Consider the following 22759-nt stretch of genomic DNA (forward strand, 5'->3'; position numbering starts at 1 on the left):
TATAACGGGAGGAACAAAATGTATATAGTCAACATGTTCCGCAACGCATATTAGAGGAGTAACGAAGGACTAAAATATTGAAATACGCGTGAAAAATAAGAAATAGCCAATTTCGAATAATGGAATGGACTGCTGTGACCCTTTAGGCCCTAATTATAGATAAACCTTATACCTCATTTGAAAGCTTATAACGAGAGTAACAAAATGTATATAGTCAACATGTTCTGCAACGCATATTAAAGGGGTGATGAAGGACTTAAATATTGAAATACGCGTGAAAATGAAGAAATAGCCAATTTTCAATAATGAAATGGACTGTTGCGACCCTTTAGCCCCTAATTATAGATAAACCTTCTCTCCATTTGAAAGCTAATAACGAGCGGAACAACATGTATATAGTCAACATGTTTCGCAACGCATATTAGAGGAGTAACGAAGGATTTAAATATTGAAATACGCGTGAAAATGAAAATTGCCAATTTTGAATAATGGAATGGACTGCTGCGACCTTTTAGCCCCTAATTATAGAAAAACCTTATACCTTGTTCAAAAGATGATAACGAGAGGAACAAAATGTGTATAGTCAACATATTCTGCAACGCATATTAGAGGAGTAACGAAGGACTGAAATATTGAAATACGCGTGAAAATTAAGAAATTGCCGATTTTGAATAATGAAATGAATATTTTGAATAATGGAATGGACTGTTGCGACCCTTTAGCCCCTTATTATAGAGAAACCTTCTCCTCATTCGAAAGCTTATAACGAGAGGAACAAAATGTATATAGTCAACATGTTCCGCAACGCATATTAGAGGAGAAACGAAGGACTTAAATATTGAAATACGCGTGAAAAATAAGAAATAGCCAATTTTGAATAATGGAATGGACTGCTGTGACCCTTTAGGCCTTAATTATAGATAAACCTGATACCTCATTGGAAAGCTTATAACGAGAGTAACAAAATATATATAGTCAACATGTTCTGCAACGCATATTAGAGGAGTGATGAAGGACTTAAATATTGAAATACGAGTGAAAATGAAGAAATAGCCAATTTTGAATAATGCAATGGACTGTTGCGACCCTTTAGCCCCTAATTATCAATAAACCTTCTCCTCATTCGAAAGCTTATAACGAGAGGAACAAAATGTATATAGCCAACATGTTCCACAACGCATATTAGAGGAGTAACGAAGGACTTAAATATTGAAATACGCGTGAAAATTAAGAAATAGCCAATTTTGAAAATGGAATTGACTGTTGCGACCCTTTAGCCCCTAATTATAGATAAACCTTTAACCTCATTCGAACGCTTATAACGAGAGGAACAAAATGTATATAGTCAACATGTTCCGCAACGCATATTAGAGGAGTAACGAAGGACTTAAATATTGAAATACGCGTGAAAAATAAGAAATAGCCAATTTTGAATAATGGAATGGACTACTGTGACCCTTTAGGCCCTAATGATAGATAAACTTTATACCTCATTCGAAAGCTTATAATGAGAGTAACAAAATGTATATAGTCAACATGTTCCGCAAAGCATATTAGAGGAGTGATGAAGGACTTAAATATTGAAATACGCGTGAAAATAAAGAAATAGCCAATTTTGAATAATGAAATTGACTGTTGCGACCTTTTAGCCCCTAATTATAGATAAACCTTCTCTCCATTCGAAAGCTTATAACCAGCAGAACAAAATGTATATAGTCGACATGTTCCGCAACGCATATTAGAGGAGTGATGAAGGACTTAAATATTGAAATACGCGTGAAAATAAAGAAATAGCCAATTTTGAATAATGAAATTGACTGTTGCGACCCTTTAGCCCCTAATTATAGATAAACCTTTTACCTCATTCGAAAGCTTATAACGAGAGGAACAAAATGTATATAGTCAACATGTTCCGCAACGCATATTAGATGAGTAACGAAGGACTAAAATATTGAAATACGCGTGAAAAATAAGAAATAGCCAATTTCGAATAATGGAATGGACTGCTGCGACCCTTTAGGCCCTAATTATAGATAAACCTTATACCTCATTCGAAAGCTTATAACGAGAGTAACAAAATGTATATAGTCAACATGTTCTGCAACGCATATTAAAGGGGTGATGAAGGACTTAAATATTGAAATACGCGTGAAAATGAAGAAATAGCCAATTTTCAATAATGAAATGGACTGTTGCGACCCTTTAGCCCCTAATTATAGATAAACCTTCTCTCCATTTGAAAGCTAATAACGAGTGGAACAACATGTATATAGTCAACATGTTCCGCAACGCATATTAGAGGAGTAACGAAGGATTTAAATATTGAAATACGCGTGAAAATGAAAATTGCCAATTTTGAATAATGGAATGGACTGCTGTGACCTTTTAGCCCCTAATTATAGAAAAACCTTATACCGTGTTCAAAAGATGATAACGAGAGGAACAAAATGTGTATAGTCAACATATTCTGCAACGCATATTAGAGGAGTAACGAAGGACTGAAATATTGAAATACGCGTGAAAATTAAGAAATTGCCGATTTTGAATAATGAAATGAATATTTTGAATAATGGAATGGACTGTTGCGACCCTTTAGCCCCTTATTATAGAGAAACCTTCTCCTCATTCGAAAGCTTATAACGAGAGGAACAAAATGTATATAGTCAACATGTTCCGCAACGCATATTAGAGGAGAAACGAAGGACTTAAATATTGAAATACGCGTGAAAAATAAGAAATAGCCAATTTTGAATAATGGAATGGACTGCTGTGACCCTTTAGGCCTTAATTATAGATAAACCTGATACCTCATTGGAAAGCTTATAACGAGAGTAACAAAATATATATAGTCAACATGTTCTGCAACGCATATTAGAGGAGTGATGAAGGACTTAAATATTGAAATACGAGTGAAAATGAAGAAATAGCCAATTTTGAATAATGCAATGGACTGTTGCGACCCTTTAGCCCCTAATTATCAATAAACCTTCTCCTCATTCGAAAGCTTATAACGAGAGGAACAAAATGTATATAGCCAACATGTTCCACAACGCATATTAGAGGAGTAACGAAGGACTTAAATATTGAAATACGCGTGAAAATTAAGAAATAGCCAATTTTGAAAATGGAATTGACTGTTGCGACCCTTTAGCCCCTAATTATAGATAAACCTTTAACCTCATTCGAACGCTTATAACGAGAGGAACAAAATGTATATAGTCAACATGTTCCGCAACGCATATTAGAGGAGTAACGAAGGACTTAAATATTGAAATACGCGTGAAAAATAAGAAATAGCCAATTTTGAATAATGGAATGGACTACTGTGACCCTTTAGGCCCTAATGATAGATAAACTTTATACCTCATTCGAAAGCTTATAATGAGAGTAACAAAATGTATATAGTCAACATGTTCCGCAAAGCATATTAGAGGAGTGATGAAGGACTTAAATATTGAAATACGCGTGAAAATAAAGAAATAGCCAATTTTGAATAATGAAATTGACTGTTGCGACCTTTTAGCCCCTAATTATAGATAAACCTTCTCTCCATTCGAAAGCTTATAACCAGCAGAACAAAATGTATATAGTCGACATGTTCCGCAACGCATATTAGAGGAGTGATGAAGGACTTAAATATTGAAATACGCGTGAAAATAAAGAAATAGCCAATTTTGAATAATGAAATTGACTGTTGCGACCCTTTAGCCCCTAATTATAGATAAACCTTTTACCTCATTCGAAAGCTTATAACGAGAGGAACAAAATGTATATAGTCAACATGTTCCGCAACGCATATTAGATGAGTAACGAAGGACTAAAATATTGAAATACGCGTGAAAAATAAGAAATAGCCAATTTCGAATAATGGAATGGACTGCTGCGACCCTTTAGGCCCTAATTATAGATAAACCTTATACCTCATTCGAAAGCTTATAACGAGAGTAACAAAATGTATATAGTCAACATGTTCTGCAACGCATATTAAAGGGGTGATGAAGGACTTAAATATTGAAATACGCGTGAAAATGAAGAAATAGCCAATTTTCAATAATGAAATGGACTGTTGCGACCCTTTAGCCCCTAATTATAGATAAACCTTCTCTCCATTTGAAAGCTAATAACGAGTGGAACAACATGTATATAGTCAACATGTTCCGCAACGCATATTAGAGGAGTAACGAAGGATTTAAATATTGAAATACGCGTGAAAATGAAAATTGCCAATTTTGAATAATGGAATGGACTGCTGTGACCTTTTAGCCCCTAATTATAGAAAAACCTTATACCTTGTTCAAAAGATGATAACGAGAGGAACAAAATGTGTATAGTCAACATATTCTGCAACGCATATTAGAGGAGTAACGAAGGACTGAAATATTGAAATACGCGTGAAAATTAAGAAATAGCCGATTTTGAATAATGAAATGAAAATTTTGAATAATGGAATGGACTGTTGCGACCCTTTAGCCCCTTATTATAGAGAAACCTTCTCCTCATTCGAAAGCTTATAACGAGAGGAACAAAATGTATATAGTCAACATGTTCCGCAACGCATATTAGAGGAGTAACGAAGGACTTAAATATTGAAATACGCGTGAAAAATAAGAAATAGCCAATTTCGAATAATGGAATGGACTGCTGTGACCCATTAGGCCCTAATTATAGATAAACCTTATACCTCATTCGAAAGCTTATAACGAGAGTAACAAAATGTATATAGTCAACATGTTCCGCAACGCATATTAGAGGAGTAACGAAGGATTTAAATATTGAAATACGCGTGAAAATGAAAATTGCCAATTTTGAATAATGGAATGGACTGCTGCGACCTTTTAGCCCCTAATTATAGAAAAACCTTATACCTTATTCAAAAGATGATAACGAGAGGAACAAAATGTGTATAGTCAACATATTCTGCAACGCATATTAGAGGAGTAACGAAGGACTGAAATATTGAAATACGCGTGAAAATTAAGAAATAGCCAATTTTGAATAATGAAATGAATATTTTGAATAATGGAATGGACTGCTGCGACCCTTTAGCCCCTTATTATAGAGAAACGTTCTCCTCATTCGAAAGCTTATAACGAGAGGAACAAAATGTATATAGTCAACATGTTCCGCAACGCATATTAGAGGAGAAACGAAGGACTTAAATATTGAAATACGCGTGAAAAATAAGAAATAGCCAATTTTGAATAATGGAATGGACTGCTGTGACCCTTTAGGCCTTAATTATAGATAAACCTGATACCTCATTGGAAAGCTTATAACGAGAGTAACAAAATATATATAGTCAACATGTTCCGCAACGCATATTAGAGGAGTAACGAAGGACTTAAATATTGAAATACGCGTGAAAATTAAGAAATAGCCAAATTTGAAAAATGGAATTGACTGTTGCGACCCTTTAGCCCCTAATTATAGATAAACCTTATACCTCATTCGAAAGCTTATAACGAGAGTAACAAAATGTATATAGTCAACATGTTCTGCAACGCATATTAAAGGGGTGATGAAGGACTTAAATATTGAAATACGCGTGAAAATGAAGAAATAGCCAATTTTCAATAATGAAATGGACTGTTGCGACCCTTTAGCCCCTAATTATAGATAAACCTTCTCTCCATTTGAAAGCTGATAACGAGCGGAACAACATGTATATAGTCAACATGTTCCGCAACGCATATTAGAGGAGTAACGAAGGATTTAAATATTGAAATACGCGTGAAAATGAAAATTGCCAATTTTGAATAATGGAATGGACTGCTGCGACCTTTTAGCCCCTAATTATAGAAAAACCTTATACCTTGTTCAAAAGATGATAACGAGAGGAACAAAATGTGTATAGTCAACATATTCTGCAACGCATATTAGAGGAGTAACGAAGGACTGAAATATTGAAATACGCGTGAAAATTAAGAAATAGCCAATTTTGAATAATGAAATGAATATTTTGAATAATGGAATGGACTGTTGCGACCCTTTATCCCCTTATTATAGAGAAACCTTCTCCTCATTCGAAAGCTTATAACGAGAGGAACAAAATGTATATAGTCAACATGTTCCGCAACGCATATTAGAGGAGAAACGAAGGACTTAAATATTAAAATACGAGTGAAAATGAAGAAATAGCCAATTTTGAATAATGCAATGGACTGTTGCGACCCTTTAGCCCCTAATTATAAATAAACCTTCTCCTCATTCGAAAGCTTTTAACGAGAGGAACAAAATGTATATAGCCAACATGTTCCGCAACGCATATTAGAGGAGTAACGAAGGACTTAAATATTGAAATACGCGTGAAAAATAAGAAATAGCCAAATTTGAATAATGGAATGGACTGTTGCGACCCTTTAGCCCCTAATTATAGATAAACCTTTTACATCATTCGAACGCTTATAACGGGAGGAACAAAATGTATATAGTCAACATGTTCCGCAACGCATATTAGAGGAGTAACGAAGGACTTAAATATTGAAATACGCGTGAAAAATAAGAAATAGCCAATTTCGAATAATGGAATGGACTGCTGTGACCCTTTAGGCCCTAATTATAGATAAACCTTATACCTCATTCGAAAGCTTATAACGAGAGTAACAAAATGTATATAGTCAACATGTTCAGCAACGCATATTAAAGGGGTGATGAAGGACTTAAATATTGAAATACGCGTGAAAATGAAGAAATAGCCAATTTTCAATAATGAAATGGACTGTTGCGACCCTTTAGCCCCTAATTATAGATAAAACTTCTCTCCATTTCAAAGCTAATAACGAGCGGAACAACATGTATATAGTCAACATGTTCCGCAACGCATATTAGAGGAGTAACGAAGGATTTAAATATTGAAATACGCGTGAAAATGAAAATTGCCAATTTTGAATAATGGAATGGACTGCTGCGACCTTTTAGCCCCTAATTATAGAAAAACCTTATACCTTGTTCAAAAGATGATAACGAGAGGAACAAAATGTGTATAGTCAACATATTCTGCAACGCATATTAGAGGAGTAACGAAGGACTGAAATATTGAAATACGCGTGAAAATTAAGAAATAGCCGATTTTGAATAATGAAATGAAAATTTTGAATAATGGAATGGACTGTTGCGACCCTTTAGCCCCTTATTATAGAGAAACCTTCTCCTCATTCGAAAGCTTATAACGAGAGGAACAAAATGTATATAGTCAACATGTTCCGCAACGCATATTAGAGGAGTAACGAAGGACTTAAATATTGAAATACGCGTGAAAAATAAGAAATAGCCAATTTCGAATAATGGAATGGACTGCTGTGACCCATTAGGCCCTAATTATAGATAAACCTTATACCTCATTCGAAAGCTTATAACGAGAGTAACAAAATGTATATAGTCAACATGTTCCGCAACGCATATTAGAGGAGTAACGAAGGATTTAAATATTGAAATACGCGTGAAAATGAAAATTGCCAATTTTGAATAATGGAATGGACTGCTGCGACCTTTTAGCCCCTAATTATAGAAAAACCTTATACCTTATTCAAAAGATGATAACGAGAGGAACAAAATGTGTATAGTCAACATATTCTGCAACGCATATTAGAGGAGTAACGAAGGACTGAAATATTGAAATACGCGTGAAAATTAAGAAATAGCCAATTTTGAATAATGAAATGAATATTTTGAATAATGGAATGGACTGCTGCGACCCTTTAGCCCCTTATTATAGAGAAACGTTCTCCTCATTCGAAAGCTTATAACGAGAGGAACAAAATGTATATAGTCAACATGTTCCGCAACGCATATTAGAGGAGAAACGAAGGACTTAAATATTGAAATACGCGTGAAAAATAAGAAATAGCCAATTTTGAATAATGGAATGGACTGCTGTGACCCTTTAGGCCTTAATTATAGATAAACCTGATACCTCATTGGAAAGCTTATAACGAGAGTAACAAAATATATATAGTCAACATGTTCCGCAACGCATATTAGAGGAGTAACGAAGGACTTAAATATTGAAATACGCGTGAAAATTAAGAAATAGCCAAATTTGAAAAATGGAATTGACTGTTGCGACCCTTTAGCCCCTAATTATAGATAAACCTTATACCTCATTCGAAAGCTTATAACGAGAGTAACAAAATGTATATAGTCAACATGTTCTGCAACGCATATTAAAGGGGTGATGAAGGACTTAAATATTGAAATACGCGTGAAAATGAAGAAATAGCCAATTTTCAATAATGAAATGGACTGTTGCGACCCTTTAGCCCCTAATTATAGATAAACCTTCTCTCCATTTGAAAGCTGATAACGAGCGGAACAACATGTATATAGTCAACATGTTCCGCAACGCATATTAGAGGAGTAACGAAGGATTTAAATATTGAAATACGCGTGAAAATGAAAATTGCCAATTTTGAATAATGGAATGGACTGCTGCGACCTTTTAGCCCCTAATTATAGAAAAACCTTATACCTTGTTCAAAAGATGATAACGAGAGGAACAAAATGTGTATAGTCAACATATTCTGCAACGCATATTAGAGGAGTAACGAAGGACTGAAATATTGAAATACGCGTGAAAATTAAGAAATAGCCAATTTTGAATAATGAAATGAATATTTTGAATAATGGAATGGACTGTTGCGACCCTTTATCCCCTTATTATAGAGAAACCTTCTCCTCATTCGAAAGCTTATAACGAGAGGAACAAAATGTTTATAGTCAACATGTTCCGCAACGCATATTAGAGGAGAAACGAAGGACTTAAATATTAAAATACGAGTGAAAATGAAGAAATAGCCAATTTTGAATAATGCAATGGACTGTTGCGACCCTTTAGCCCCTAATTATAAATAAACCTTCTCCTCATTCGAAAGCTTTTAACGAGAGGAACAAAATGTATATAGCCAACATGTTCCGCAACGCATATTAGAGGAGTAACGAAGGACTTAAATATTGAAATACGCGTGAAAAATAAGAAATAGCCAAATTTGAATAATGGAATGGACTGTTGCGACCCTTTAGCCCCTAATTATAGATAAACCTTTTACATCATTCGAACGCTTATAACGGGAGGAACAAAATGTATATAGTCAACATGTTCCGCAACGCATATTAGAGGAGTAACGAAGGACTTAAATATTGAAATACGCGTGAAAAATAAGAAATAGCCAATTTCGAATAATGGAATGGACTGCTGTGACCCTTTAGGCCCTAATTATAGATAAACCTTATACCTCATTCGAAAGCTTATAACGAGAGCAACAAAATGTATATAGTCAACATGTTCAGCAACGCATATTAAAGGGGTGATGAAGGACTTAAATATTGAAATACGCGTGAAAATGAAGAAATAGCCAATTTTCAATAATGAAATGGACTGTTGCGACCCTTTAGCCCCTAATTATAGATAAAACTTCTCTCCATTTCAAAGCTAATAACGAGCGGAACAACATGTATATAGTCAACATGTTCCGCAACGCATATTAGAGGAGTAACGAAGGATTTAAATATTGAAATACGCGTGAAAATGAAAATTGCCAATTTTGAATAATGGAATGGACTGCTGCGACCTTTTAGCCCCTAATTATAGAAAAACCTTATACCTTGTTCAAAAGATGATAACGAGAGGAACAAAATGTGTATAGTCAACATATTCTGCAACGCATATTAGAGGAGTAACGAAGGACTGAAATATTGAAATACGCGTGAAAATTAAGAAATAGCCAATTTTGAATAATGAAATGAATATTTTGAATAATGGAATGGACTGTTGCGACCCTTTATCCCCTTAATATAGAGAAACCTTCTCCTCATTCGAAAGCTTATAACGAGAGGAACAAAATGTATATAGTCAACATGTTCCGCAACGCATATTAGAGGAGAAACGAAGGACTTAAATATTGAAATACGAGTGAAAATGAAGAAATAGCCAATTTTAAATAATGCAATGGACTGTTGCGACCCTTTAGCCCCTAATTATAAATAAACCTTCTCCTCATTCGAAAGCTTATAACGAGAGGAACAAAATGTATATAGCCAACATGTTCCACAACGCATATTAGAGGAGTAACGAAGGACTTAAATATTGAAATACGCGTGAAAAATAAGAAATAGCCAATTTTGAATAATGGAATGGACTACTGTGACCCTTTAGGCCCTAATTATAGAAAAACCCTATACCTCGTTCAAAAGATTATAACGAGAGGAACAAAATGTGTATAGTCAACATATTCTGCAACGCATATTAGAGGAGTAACGAAGGACTGATATATTGAAATACGCGTAAAAATTAAGAAAAAGCCAATTTTGAATAATAAAATATATATATTTTGAATAATGGAATGGACTGCTGCGACCCTTTAACCCCTTATTATAGATCTACCTAATACCTCATTCGAAAGCTGATAACGAGAAGAACAAAATGTATATAGCCAACATGTTCCGCTACGCATATTAGAGGAGGAACGAAGGACTTAAATATTGAAATACACGTGAAAATTTAGAAATAGCCATATTTGAAAAATGGAATTGACTGTTGCGACCTTTTAGCCCCTAATTATAGATAAACCTTATACCTCATTCGAAAGCTTGTAACGAGAGGAACAAAATGATTATAGTCAATATGTTCCGCAACGCATATTAGAGGAGTAACGAAGGACTTAAATATTGAAATACGCGTGAAAAATAAGAAATAGCCAATTTTGAATAATGGAATGAACTGCTGCGACCCTTTAGCCCCTAATTATAGAAAAACCCTATACCTCGTTCAAAAGATTGAAACGAGAGGAACAAAATGTGTATAGTCAACATATTCTGCAACGCATATTAGAGGAGTAACGAAGGACTGATATATTGAAATACGCGTGAAAATTAAGAAATAGCCAATTTTGAATAATAAAATGAATATTTTGAATAATGGAATGGACTACTGCGATTCTTTAACCCCTTATTATAAATAAACCTTCTCCTCATTCGAAAGCTTATAACGAGAGGAACAAAATGTATATAGTCAATATGTTCCGCAACGCATATTAGAGGAGAAACGAAGGACTTAAATATTGAAACACGCGTGAAAATTAAGAAATAGCCAATTTTGAATAATGAAATGGATATTTTGAATTATGGTATGGACTGGTGCGACCCTTTAGCCCCTACTCATAGATAAATATTCTACCTCATTCGAAAGCTTATAACGAGAGGAACAAAATGTATATAGTCAATATGTTCCGCAACGCATATTAAAGATGTAACGAAGGACTTAAATATTGAAATACGCGTGAAAATCAAGAAATAGCCAATTCTAAATAATGAAATGGATATTTTGAATAAGGGAATGGACTGCTGCGACCCTTTAGCACCTAATTATAGATAAACCTTTAACCTTATTGGAAAGCTTTTAACGAGAGGAACAAAATGTATATAGCCAACATGTTCCGCAACGCATATTAGAGGAGAAACGAAGGACTTAAATATTGAAATACGCGTGAAAATTAAGAAATAGCCAAATTTGAAAAATGGAATTGACTGTTGCGACCCTTTAGCCCCTAATTATAGATAAACCTTTTACCTCATTCGAACGCTTATAACGGGAGGAACAAAATGTATATAGTCAACATGTTCCGCAACGCATATTAGAGGAGTAACGAAGGACTAAAATATTGAAATACGCGTGAAAAATAAGAAATAGCCAATTTCGAATAATGGAATGGACTGCTGTGACCCTTTAGGCCCTAATTATAGATAAACCTTATACCTCATTTGAAAGCTTATAACGAGAGTAACAAAATGTATATAGTCAACATGTTCTGCAACGCATATTAAAGGGGTGATGAAGGACTTAAATATTGAAATACGCGTGAAAATGAAGAAATAGCCAATTTTCAATAATGAAATGGACTGTTGCGACCCTTTAGCCCCTAATTATAGATAAACCTTCTCTCCATTTGAAAGCTAATAACGAGCGGAACAACATGTATATAGTCAACATGTTTCGCAACGCATATTAGAGGAGTAACGAAGGATTTAAATATTGAAATATGCGTGAAAATGAAAATTGCCAATTTTGAATAATGGAATGGACTGCTGCGACCTTTTAGCCCCTAATTATAGAAAAACCTTATACCTTGTTCAAAAGATGATAACGAGAGGAACAAAATGTGTATAGTCAACATATTCTGCAACGCATATTAGAGGAGTAACGAAGGACTGAAATATTGAAATACGCGTGAAAATTAAGAAATTGCCGATTTTGAATAATGAAATGAATATTTTGAATAATGGAATGGACTGTTGCGACCCTTTAGCCCCTTATTATAGAGAAACCTTCTCCTCATTCGAAAGCTTATAACGAGAGGAACAAAATGTATATAGTCAACATGTTCCGCAACGCATATTAGAGGAGAAACGAAGGACTTAAATATTGAAATACGCGTGAAAAATAAGAAATAGCCAATTTTGAATAATGGAATGGACTGCTGTGACCCTTTAGGCCTTAATTATAGATAAACCTGATACCTCATTGGAAAGCTTATAACGAGAGTAACAAAATATATATAGTCAACATGTTCTGCAACGCATATTAGAGGAGTGATGAAGGACTTAAATATTGAAATACGAGTGAAAATGAAGAAATAGCCAATTTTGAATAATGCAATGGACTGTTGCGACCCTTTAGCCCCTAATTATCAATAAACCTTCTCCTCATTCGAAAGCTTATAACGAGAGGAACAAAATGTATATAGCCAACATGTTCCACAACGCATATTAGAGGAGTAACGAAGGACTTAAATATTGAAATACGCGTGAAAATTAAGAAATAGCCAATTTTAAAAATGGAATTGACTGTTGCGACCCTTTAGCCCCTAATTATAGATAAACCTTTAACCTCATTCGAACGCTTATAACGAGAGGAACAAAATGTATATAGTCAACATGTTCCGCAACGCATATTAGAGGAGTAACGAAGGACTTAAATATTGAAATACGCGTGAAAAATAAGAAATAGCCAATTTTGAATAATGGAATGGACTACTGTGACCCTTTAGGCCCTAATGATAGATAAACTTTATACCTCATTCGAAAGCTTATAATGAGAGTAACAAAATGTATATAGTCAACATGTTCCGCAAAGCATATTAGAGGAGTGATGAAGGACTTAAATATTGAAATACGCGTGAAAATAAAGAAATAGCCAATTTTGAATAATGAAATTGACTGTTGCGACCTTTTAGCCCCTAATTATAGATAAACCTTCTCTCCATTCGAAAGCTTATAACCAGCAGAACAAAATGTATATAGTCGACATGTTCCGCAACGCATATTAGAGGAGTGATGAAGGACTTAAATATTGAAATACGCGTGAAATTAAAGAAATAGCCAATTTTGAATAATGAAATTGACTGTTGCGACCCTTTAGCCCCTAATTATAGATAAACCTTTTACCTCATTCGAAAGCTTATAACGAGAGGAACAAAATGTATATAGTCAACATGTTCCGCAACGCATATTAGATGAGTAACGAAGGACTAAAATATTGAAATACGCGTGAAAAATAAGAAATAGCCAATTTCGAATAATGGAATGGACTGCTGTGACCCTTTAGGCCCTAATTATAGATAAACCTTATACCTCATTCGAAAGCTTATAACGAGAGTAACAAAATGTATATAGTCAACATGTTCTGCAACGCATATTAAAGGGGTGATGAAGGACTTAAATATTGAAATACGCGTGAAAATGAAGAAATAGCCAATTTTCAATAATGAAATGGACTGTTGCGACCCTTTAGCCCCTAATTATAGATAAACCTTCTCTCCATTTGAAAGCTAATAACGAGTGGAACAACATGTATATAGTCAACATGTTCCGCAACGCATATTAGAGGAGTAACGAAGGATTTAAATATTGAAATACGCGTGAAAATGAAAATTGCCAATTTTGAATAATGGAATGGACTGCTGTGACCTTTTAGCCCCTAATTATAGAAAAACCTTATACCTTGTTCAAAAGATGATAACGAGAGGAACAAAATGTGTATAGTCAACATATTCTGCAACGCATATTAGAGGAGTAACGAAGGACTGAAATATTGAAATACGCGTGAAAATTAAGAAATAGCCGATTTTGAATAATGAAATGAAAATTTTGAATAATGGAATGGACTGTTGCGACCCTTTAGCCCCTTATTATAGAGAAACCTTCTCCTCATTCGAAAGCTTATAACGAGAGGAACAAAATGTATATAGTCAACATGTTCCGCAACGCATATTAGAGGAGAAACGAAGGACTTAAATATTGAAATACGCGTGAAAAATAAGAAATAGCCAATTTTGAATAATGGAATGGACTGCTGTGACCCTTTAGGCCTTAATTATAGATAAACCTGATACCTCATTGGAAAGCTTATAACGAGAGTAACAAAATATATATAGTCAACATGTTCTGCAACGCATATTAGAGGAGTGATGAAGGACTTAAATATTGAAATACGAGTGAAAATGAAGAAATAGCCAATTTTGAATAATGCAATGGACTGTTGCGACCCTTTAGCCCCTAATTATCAATAAACCTTCTCCTCATTCGAAAGCTTATAACGAGAGGAACAAAATGTATATAGCCAACATGTTCCACAACGCTATTAGAGGAGTAACGAAGGACTTAAATATTGAAATACGCGTGAAAATTAAGAAATAGCCAATTTTGAAAATGGAATTGACTGTTGCGACCCTTTAGCCCCTAATTATAGATAAACCTTTAACCTCATTCGAACGCTTATAACGAGAGGAACAAAATGTATATAGTCAACATGTTCCGCAACGCATATTAGAGGAGTAACGAAGGACTTAAATATTGAAATACGCGTGAAAAATAAGAAATAGCCAATTTTGAATAATGGAATGGACTACTGTGACCCTTTAGGCCCTAATGATAGATAAACTTTATACCTCATTCGAAAGCTTATAATGAGAGTAACAAAATGTATATAGTCAACATGTTCCGCAACGCATATTAGAGGAGTGATGAAGGACTTAAATATTGAAATACGCGTGAAAATAAAGAAATAGCCAATTTTGAATAATGAAATTGACTGTTGCGACCTTTTAGCCCCTAATTATAGATAAACCTTCTCTCCATTCGAAAGCTTATAACCAGCAGAACAAAATGTATATAGTCGACATGTTCCGCAACGCATATTAGAGGAGTAACGAAGGATTTAAATATTGAAATACGCGTGAAAAATAAGAAATAGCCAATTTTGAATAATGGAATGGACTGCTGTGACCCTTTAGGCCTTAATTATAGATAAACCTGATACCTCGTTGGAAAGCTTATAACGAGAGTAACAAAATATATATAGTCAACATGTTCTGCAACGCATATTAGAGGAGTGATGAAGGACTTAAATATTGAAATACGAGTGAAAATGAAGAAATAGCCAATTTTGAATAATGCAATGGACTGTTGCGACCCTTTAGCCCCTAATTATCAATAAACCTTCTCCTCCTTCGAAAGCTTATAACGAGAGGAACAAAATGTATATAGCCAACATGTTCCACAACGCATATTAGAGGAGTAACGAAGGACTTAAATATTGAAATACGCGTGAAAATTAAGAAATAGCCAATTTTGAAAATGGAATTGACTGTTGCGACCCTTTAGCCCCTAATTATAGATAAACCTTTAACCTCATTCGAACGCTTATAACGAGAGGAACAAAATGTATATAGTCAACATGTTCCGCAACGCATATTAGAGGAGTAACGAAGGACTTAAATATTGAAATACGCGTGAAAAATAAGAAATAGCCAATTTTGAATAATGGAATGGACTACTGTGACCCTTTAGGCCCTAATGATAGATAAAATTTATACCTCATTCGAAAGCTTATAATGAGAGTAACAAAATGTATATAGTCAACATGTTCCGCAACGCATATTAGAGGAGTGATGAAGGACTTAAATATTGAAATACGCGTGAAAATAAAGAAATAGCCAATTTTGAATAATGAAATTGACTGTTGCGACCTTTTAGCCCCTAATTATAGATAAACCTTCTCTCCATTCGAAAGCTTATAACCAGCAGAACAAAATGTATATAGTCGACATGTTCCGCAACGCATATTAGAGGAGTGATGAAGGACTTAAATATTGAAATACGCGTGAAAATAAAGAAATAGCCAATTTTGAATAATGAAATTGACTGTTGCGACCCTTTAGCCCCTAATTATAGATAAACCTTTTACCTCATTCGAAAGCTTATAACGAGAGGAACAAAATGTATATAGTCAACATGTTCCGCAACGCATATTAGATGAGTAACGAAGGACTAAAATATTGAAATACGCGTGAAAAATAAGAAATAGCCAATTTTGAATAATGGAATGGACTACTGTGACCCTTTAGGCCCTAATGATAGATAAACTTTATACCTCATTCGAAAGCTTATAATGAGAGTAACAAAATGTATATAGTCAACATGTTCCGCAACGCATATTAGAGGAGTGATGAAGGACTTAAATATTGAAATACGCGTGAAAATAAAGAAATAGCCAATTTTGAATAATGAAATTGACTGTTGCGACCTTTTAGCCCCTAATTATAGATAAACCTTCTCTCCATTCGAAAGCTTATAACCAGCAGAACAAAATGTATATAGTCGACATGTTCCGCAACGCATATTAGAGGAGTGATGAAGGACTTAAATATTGAAATACGCGTGAAAATAAAGAAATAGCCAATTTTGAATAATGAAATTGACTGTTGCGACCCTTTAGCCCCTAATTATAGATAAACCTTTTACCTCATTCGAAAGCTTATAACGAGAGGAACAAAATGTATATAGTCAACATGTTCCGCAACGCATATTAGATGAGTAACGAAGGACTAAAATATTGAAATACGCGTGAAAAATAAGAAATAGCCAATTTCGAATAATGGAATGGACTGCTGTGACCCTTTAGGCCCTAATTATAGATAAACCTTATACCTCATTCGAAAGCTTATAACGAGAGTAACAAAATGTATATAGTCAACATGTTCTGCAACGCATATTAAAGGGGTGATGAAGGACTTAAATATTGAAATACGCGTGAAAATGAAGAAATAGCCAATTTTCAATAATGAAATGGACTGTTGCGACCCTTTAGCCCCTAATTATAGATAAACCTTCTCTCCATTTGAAAGCTAATAACGAGTGGAACAACATGTATATAGTCAACATGTTCCGCAACGCATATTAGAGGAGTAACGAAGGATTTAAATATTGAAATACGCGTGAAAATGAAAATTGCCAATTTTGAATAATGGAATGGACTGCTGCGACCTTTTAGCCCCTAATTATAGAAAAACCTTATACCTTGTTCAAAAGATGATAACGAGAGGAACAAAATGTGTATAGTCAACATATTCTGCAACGCATATTAGAGGAGTAACGAAGGACTGAAATATTGAAATACGCGTGAAAATTAAGAAATAGCCGATTTTGAATAATGAAATGAAAATTTTGAATAATGGAATGGACTGTTGCGACCCTTTAGCCCCTTATTATAGAGAAACCTTCTCCTCATTCGAAAGCTTATAACGAGAGGAACAAAATGTATATAGTCAACATGTTCCGCAACGCATATTAGAGGAGAAACGAAGGACTTAAATATTGAAATACGCGTGAAAAACAAGAAATAGCCAATTTTGAATAATGGAATGGACTGCTGTGACCCTTTAGGCCTTAATTATAGATAAACCTGATACCTCATTGGAAAGCTTATAACGAGAGTAACAAAATATATATAGTCAACATGTTCTGCAACGCATATTAGAGGAGTGATGAAGGACTTAAATATTGAAATACGAGTGAAAATGAAGAAATAGCCAATTTTGAAAATGGAATTGACTGTTGCGACCCTTTAGCCCCTAATTATAGATAAACCTTTAACCTCATTCGAACGCTTATAACGAGAGGAACAAAATGTATATAGTCAACATGTTCCGCAACGCATATTAGAGGAGTAACGAAGGACTTAAATATTGAAATACGCGTGAAAAATAAGAAATAGCCAATTTTGAATAATGGAATGGACTACTGTGACCCTTTAGGCCCTAATGATAGATAAACTTTATACCTCATTCGAAAGCTTATAATGAGAGTAACAAAATGTATATAGTCAACATGTTCCGCAACGCATATTAGAGGAGTGATGAAGGACTTTAAAAATATTGAAATACGCGTGAAAATAAAGAAATAGCCAATTTTGAATAATGAAATTGACTGTTGCGACCTTTTAGCCCCTAATTATAGATAAACCTTCTCTCCATTCGAAAGCTTATTACCAGCAGAACAAAATGTATATAGTCGACATGTTCCGCAACGCATATTAGAGGAGTAACGAAGGATTTAAATATTGAAATACGCGTGAAAATGAAAATTGCCAATTTTGAATAATGGAATGGACTGCTGCGACCCTTTAGCCCCTAATTATAGAAAAACCCTACACCTCGTTCAAAAGATTATCACGAGAGGAACAAAATGTATACAGCCAACATGTTCCGCTACGCATATTAGAGGAGTAACGAAGGACTTAAATATTGAAATACGCGTGAAAATTTAGAAATAGCCATATTTGAAAATGGGATTGACTGTTGCGACCCTTTAGCCCCTAATTATAGATAAACCTTATACCTCATTCGAAAGCTCAAAACGAGAGGAACAAAATGTATATAGTCAATATGTTCCGCAACGCATATTAGAGGAGAAACGAAGGACTTAAATATTGAAATACGCGTGAAAATCAAGAAATAGCCAATTCTAAATAATGAAATGGATATTTTGAATAAGGGAATGGACTGCTGCGACCCTTTAGCACCTAATTATAGATAAACCTTTAACCTTATTCGAAAGCTTTTAACGAGAGGAACAAAATGTATATAGCCAACATGTTCCGCAACGCATATTAGAGGAGTAACGAAGGACTTAAATATTGAAATACGCGTGAAAATTAAGAAATAGCCAAATTTGAAAAATGGAATTGACTGTTGCGACCCTTTAGCCCCTAATTATAGATAAACCTTTTACCTCATTCGAACGCTTATAACGGGAGGAACAAAATGTATATAGTCAACATGTTCCGCAACGCATATTAGAGGAGTAACGAAGGACTAAAATATTGAAATACGCGTGAAAAATAAGAAATAGCCCATTTCGAATAATGGAATGGACTGCTGTGACCCTTTAGGCCCTAATTATAGATAAACCTTATATCTCATTCGAAAGCTTATAACGAGAGTAACAAAATATATATAGTCAACATGTTCTGCAACGCATATTAAAGGGGTGATGAAGGACTTAAATATTGAAATACGCGTGAAAATGAAGAAATAGCCAATTTTCAATAATGAAATGGACTGTTGCGACCCTTTAGCCCCTAATTATAGATAAACCTTCTCTCCATTTGAAAGCTAATAACGAGCGGAACAACATGTATATAGTCAACATGTTCCGCAACGCATATTAGAGGAGTAACGAAGGATTTAAATATTGAAATACGCGTGAAAATGAAAATTGCCAATTTTGAATAATGAAATGGACTGCTGCGACCTTTTAGCCCCTAATTATAGAAAAACCTTATACCTTGTTCAAAAGATGATAACGAGAGGAACAAAATGTGTATAGTCAACATATTCTGCAACGCATATTAGAGGAGTAACGAAGGACTGAAATATTGAAATACGCGTGAAAATTAAGAAATAGCCGATTTTGAATAATGAAATGAATATTTTGAATAATGGAATGGACTGTTGCGACCCTTTAGCCCCTTATTATAGAGAAACCTTCTCCTCATTCGAAAGCTTATAACGAGAGGAACAAAATGTATATAGTCAACATGTTCCGCAACGCATATTAGAGGAGAAACGAAGGACTTAAATATTGAAATACGCGTGAAAAATAAGAAATAGCCAATTTTGAATAATGGAATGGACTGCTGTGACCCTTTAGGCCTTAATTATAGATAAACCTGATACCTCATTGGAAAGCTTATAACGAGAGTAACAAAATATATATAGTCAACATGTTCCGCAACGCATATTAGAGGAGTGATGAAGGACTTAAATATTGAAATACGAGTGAAAATGAAGAAATAGCCAATTTTGAATAATGCAATGGACTGTTGCGACCCTTTAGCCCCTAATTATAAATAAACCTTCTCCTCATTCGAAAGCTTATAACGAGAGGAACAAAATGTATATAGCCAACATGTTCCACAACGCATATTAGAGGAGTAACGAAGGACTTAAATATTGAAATACGCGTGAAAATTAAGAAATAGCCAATTTTGAAAATGGAATTGACTGTTGCGACCCTTTAGCCCCTAATTATAGATAAACCTTTAACCTCATTCGAACGCTTATAACGAGAGGAACAAAATGCATATAGTCAACATGTTCCGCAACGCATATTAGAGGAGTAACGAAGGACTTAAATATTGAAATACGCGTGAAAAATAAGAAATAGCCAATTTTGAATAATGGAATGGACTACTGTGACCCTTTAGGCCCTAATGATAGATAAACTTTATACCTCATTCGAAAGCTTATAATGAGAGTAACAAAATGTATATAGTCAACATGTTCCGCAACGCATATTAGAGGAGTGATGAAGGACTTAAATATTGAAATACGCGTGAAAATAAAGAAATAGCCAATTTTGAATAATGAAATTGACTGTTGCGACCTTTAAGCCCCTAATTATAGATAAACCTTCTCTCCATTCGAAAGCTTATAACCAGCAGAACAAAATGTATATAGTCGACATGTTCCGCAACGCATATTAGAGGAGTAACGAAGGATTTAAATATTGAAATACGCGTGAAAATGAAAATTGCCAATTTTGAATAATGGAATGGACTGCTGCGACCCTTTAGCCCCTAATTATAGAAAAACCCTACACCTCGTTCAAAAGATTATAACGAGAGGAACAAAATGTATATAGTCAATATGTTCCGCAACGCATATTAAAGATGTAACGAAGGACTTAAATATTGAAATACGCGTGAAAATTTAGAAATAGCCATATTTGAAAAATGGGATTGACTGTTGCGACCCTTTAGCCCCTAATTATAGATAAACCTTATACCTCATTCGAAAGCTCAAAACGAGAGGAACAAAATGTATATAGTCAATATGTTCCGCAACGCATATTAGAGGAGAAACGAAGGACTTAAATATTGAAACACGCGTGAAAATTAAGAAATAGCCAATTTTGAATAATGAAATGGATATTTTGAATAATGGAATGGACTGCTGCGACACTTTAGCCCCTACTCATAGATAAACATTCTACCTCATTCGAAAGCTTATAACGAGAGGAACAAAATGTATATAGTCAATATGTTCCGCAACGCATATTAAAGATGTAACGAAGGACTTAAATATTGAAATACGCGTGAAAATCAAGAAATAGCCAATTCTAAATAATGAAATGGATATTTTGAATAAGGGAATGGACTGCTGCGACCCTTTATCACCTAATTATCAATAAACCTTCAACCTTATTCGAAAGCTTATAACGAGAGGAACAAAATGTATATAGCCAACATGTTCCGCAACGCATATTAGAGGAGTAACGAAGGACTTAAATATTGAAATACGCGTGAAAATTAAGAAATAGCCATATTTGAAAAATGGAATTGACTGTTGCGACCCTTTAGCCCCTAATTATAGATAAACCTTTTACCTCATTCGAAAGCTTATAACGAGAGGAACAAAATGTATATAGTCAACATGTTCCGCAACGCATATTAGATAAGAAACGAAGGACTTAAATATTGAAATACGCGTGAAAAATAAGAAATAGCCAATTTTGAATAATGGAATGGACTGCTGTGACCCTTTAGGCCTTAATTATAGATAAACCTGATACCTCATTCGAAAGCTTATAACGAGAGTAACAAAATATATATAGTCAACATGTTCCGCAACGCATATTAAAGGGGTGATGAAGGACTTAAATATTGAAATACGAGTGAAAATTAAGAAATAGCCAATTTTCAATAATGAAATGGACTGTTGCGACCCTTTAGCCCCTAATTATAGATAAACCTTCTCTCCATTTGAAAGCTTATAACGAGCAGAACAAAATGTATATCGTCGACATGTTCCGCAACGCATATTAGAGGAGTAACGAAGGATTTAAATATTGAAATACGCGTGAAAATGAAAATTGCCAATTTTGAATAATGGAATGGACTGCTGCGACCCTTTAGCCCCTAATTATAGAAAAACCCTACACCTGGTTCAAAAGATTATAACAAGAGGAACAAAATGTATACAGCCAACATGTTCCGCTACGCATATTAGAGGAGTAACGAAGGACTTAAATATTGAAATACGCGTGAAAATTTAGAAATAGCCATATTTGAAAAATGGGATTGACTGTTGCGACCCTTTAGCCCCTAATTATAGATAAACCTTATACCTCATTCGAAAGCTCAAAACGAGAGGAACAAAATGTATATAGTCAATATGTTCCGCAACGCATATTAGAGGAGAAACGAAGGACTTAAATATTGAAACACGCGTGAAAATTAAGAAATAGCCAATTTTGAATAATGAAATGGATATTTTGAATAATGGAATGGACTGCTGCGACCCTTTAGCCCCTACTCATAGATAAACATTCTTCCTCATTCGAAAGCTTATAACGAGAGGAACAAAATGTATATAGTCAATATGTTCCGCAACGCATATTAAAGATGTAACGAAGGACTGAAATA

This window comes from Mytilus edulis, chromosome 6 (genome assembly GCF_963676685.1).
Source record: "Mytilus edulis chromosome 6, xbMytEdul2.2, whole genome shotgun sequence".
Classification (NCBI taxonomy): Eukaryota; Metazoa; Mollusca; class Bivalvia; order Mytilida; family Mytilidae; genus Mytilus; species Mytilus edulis.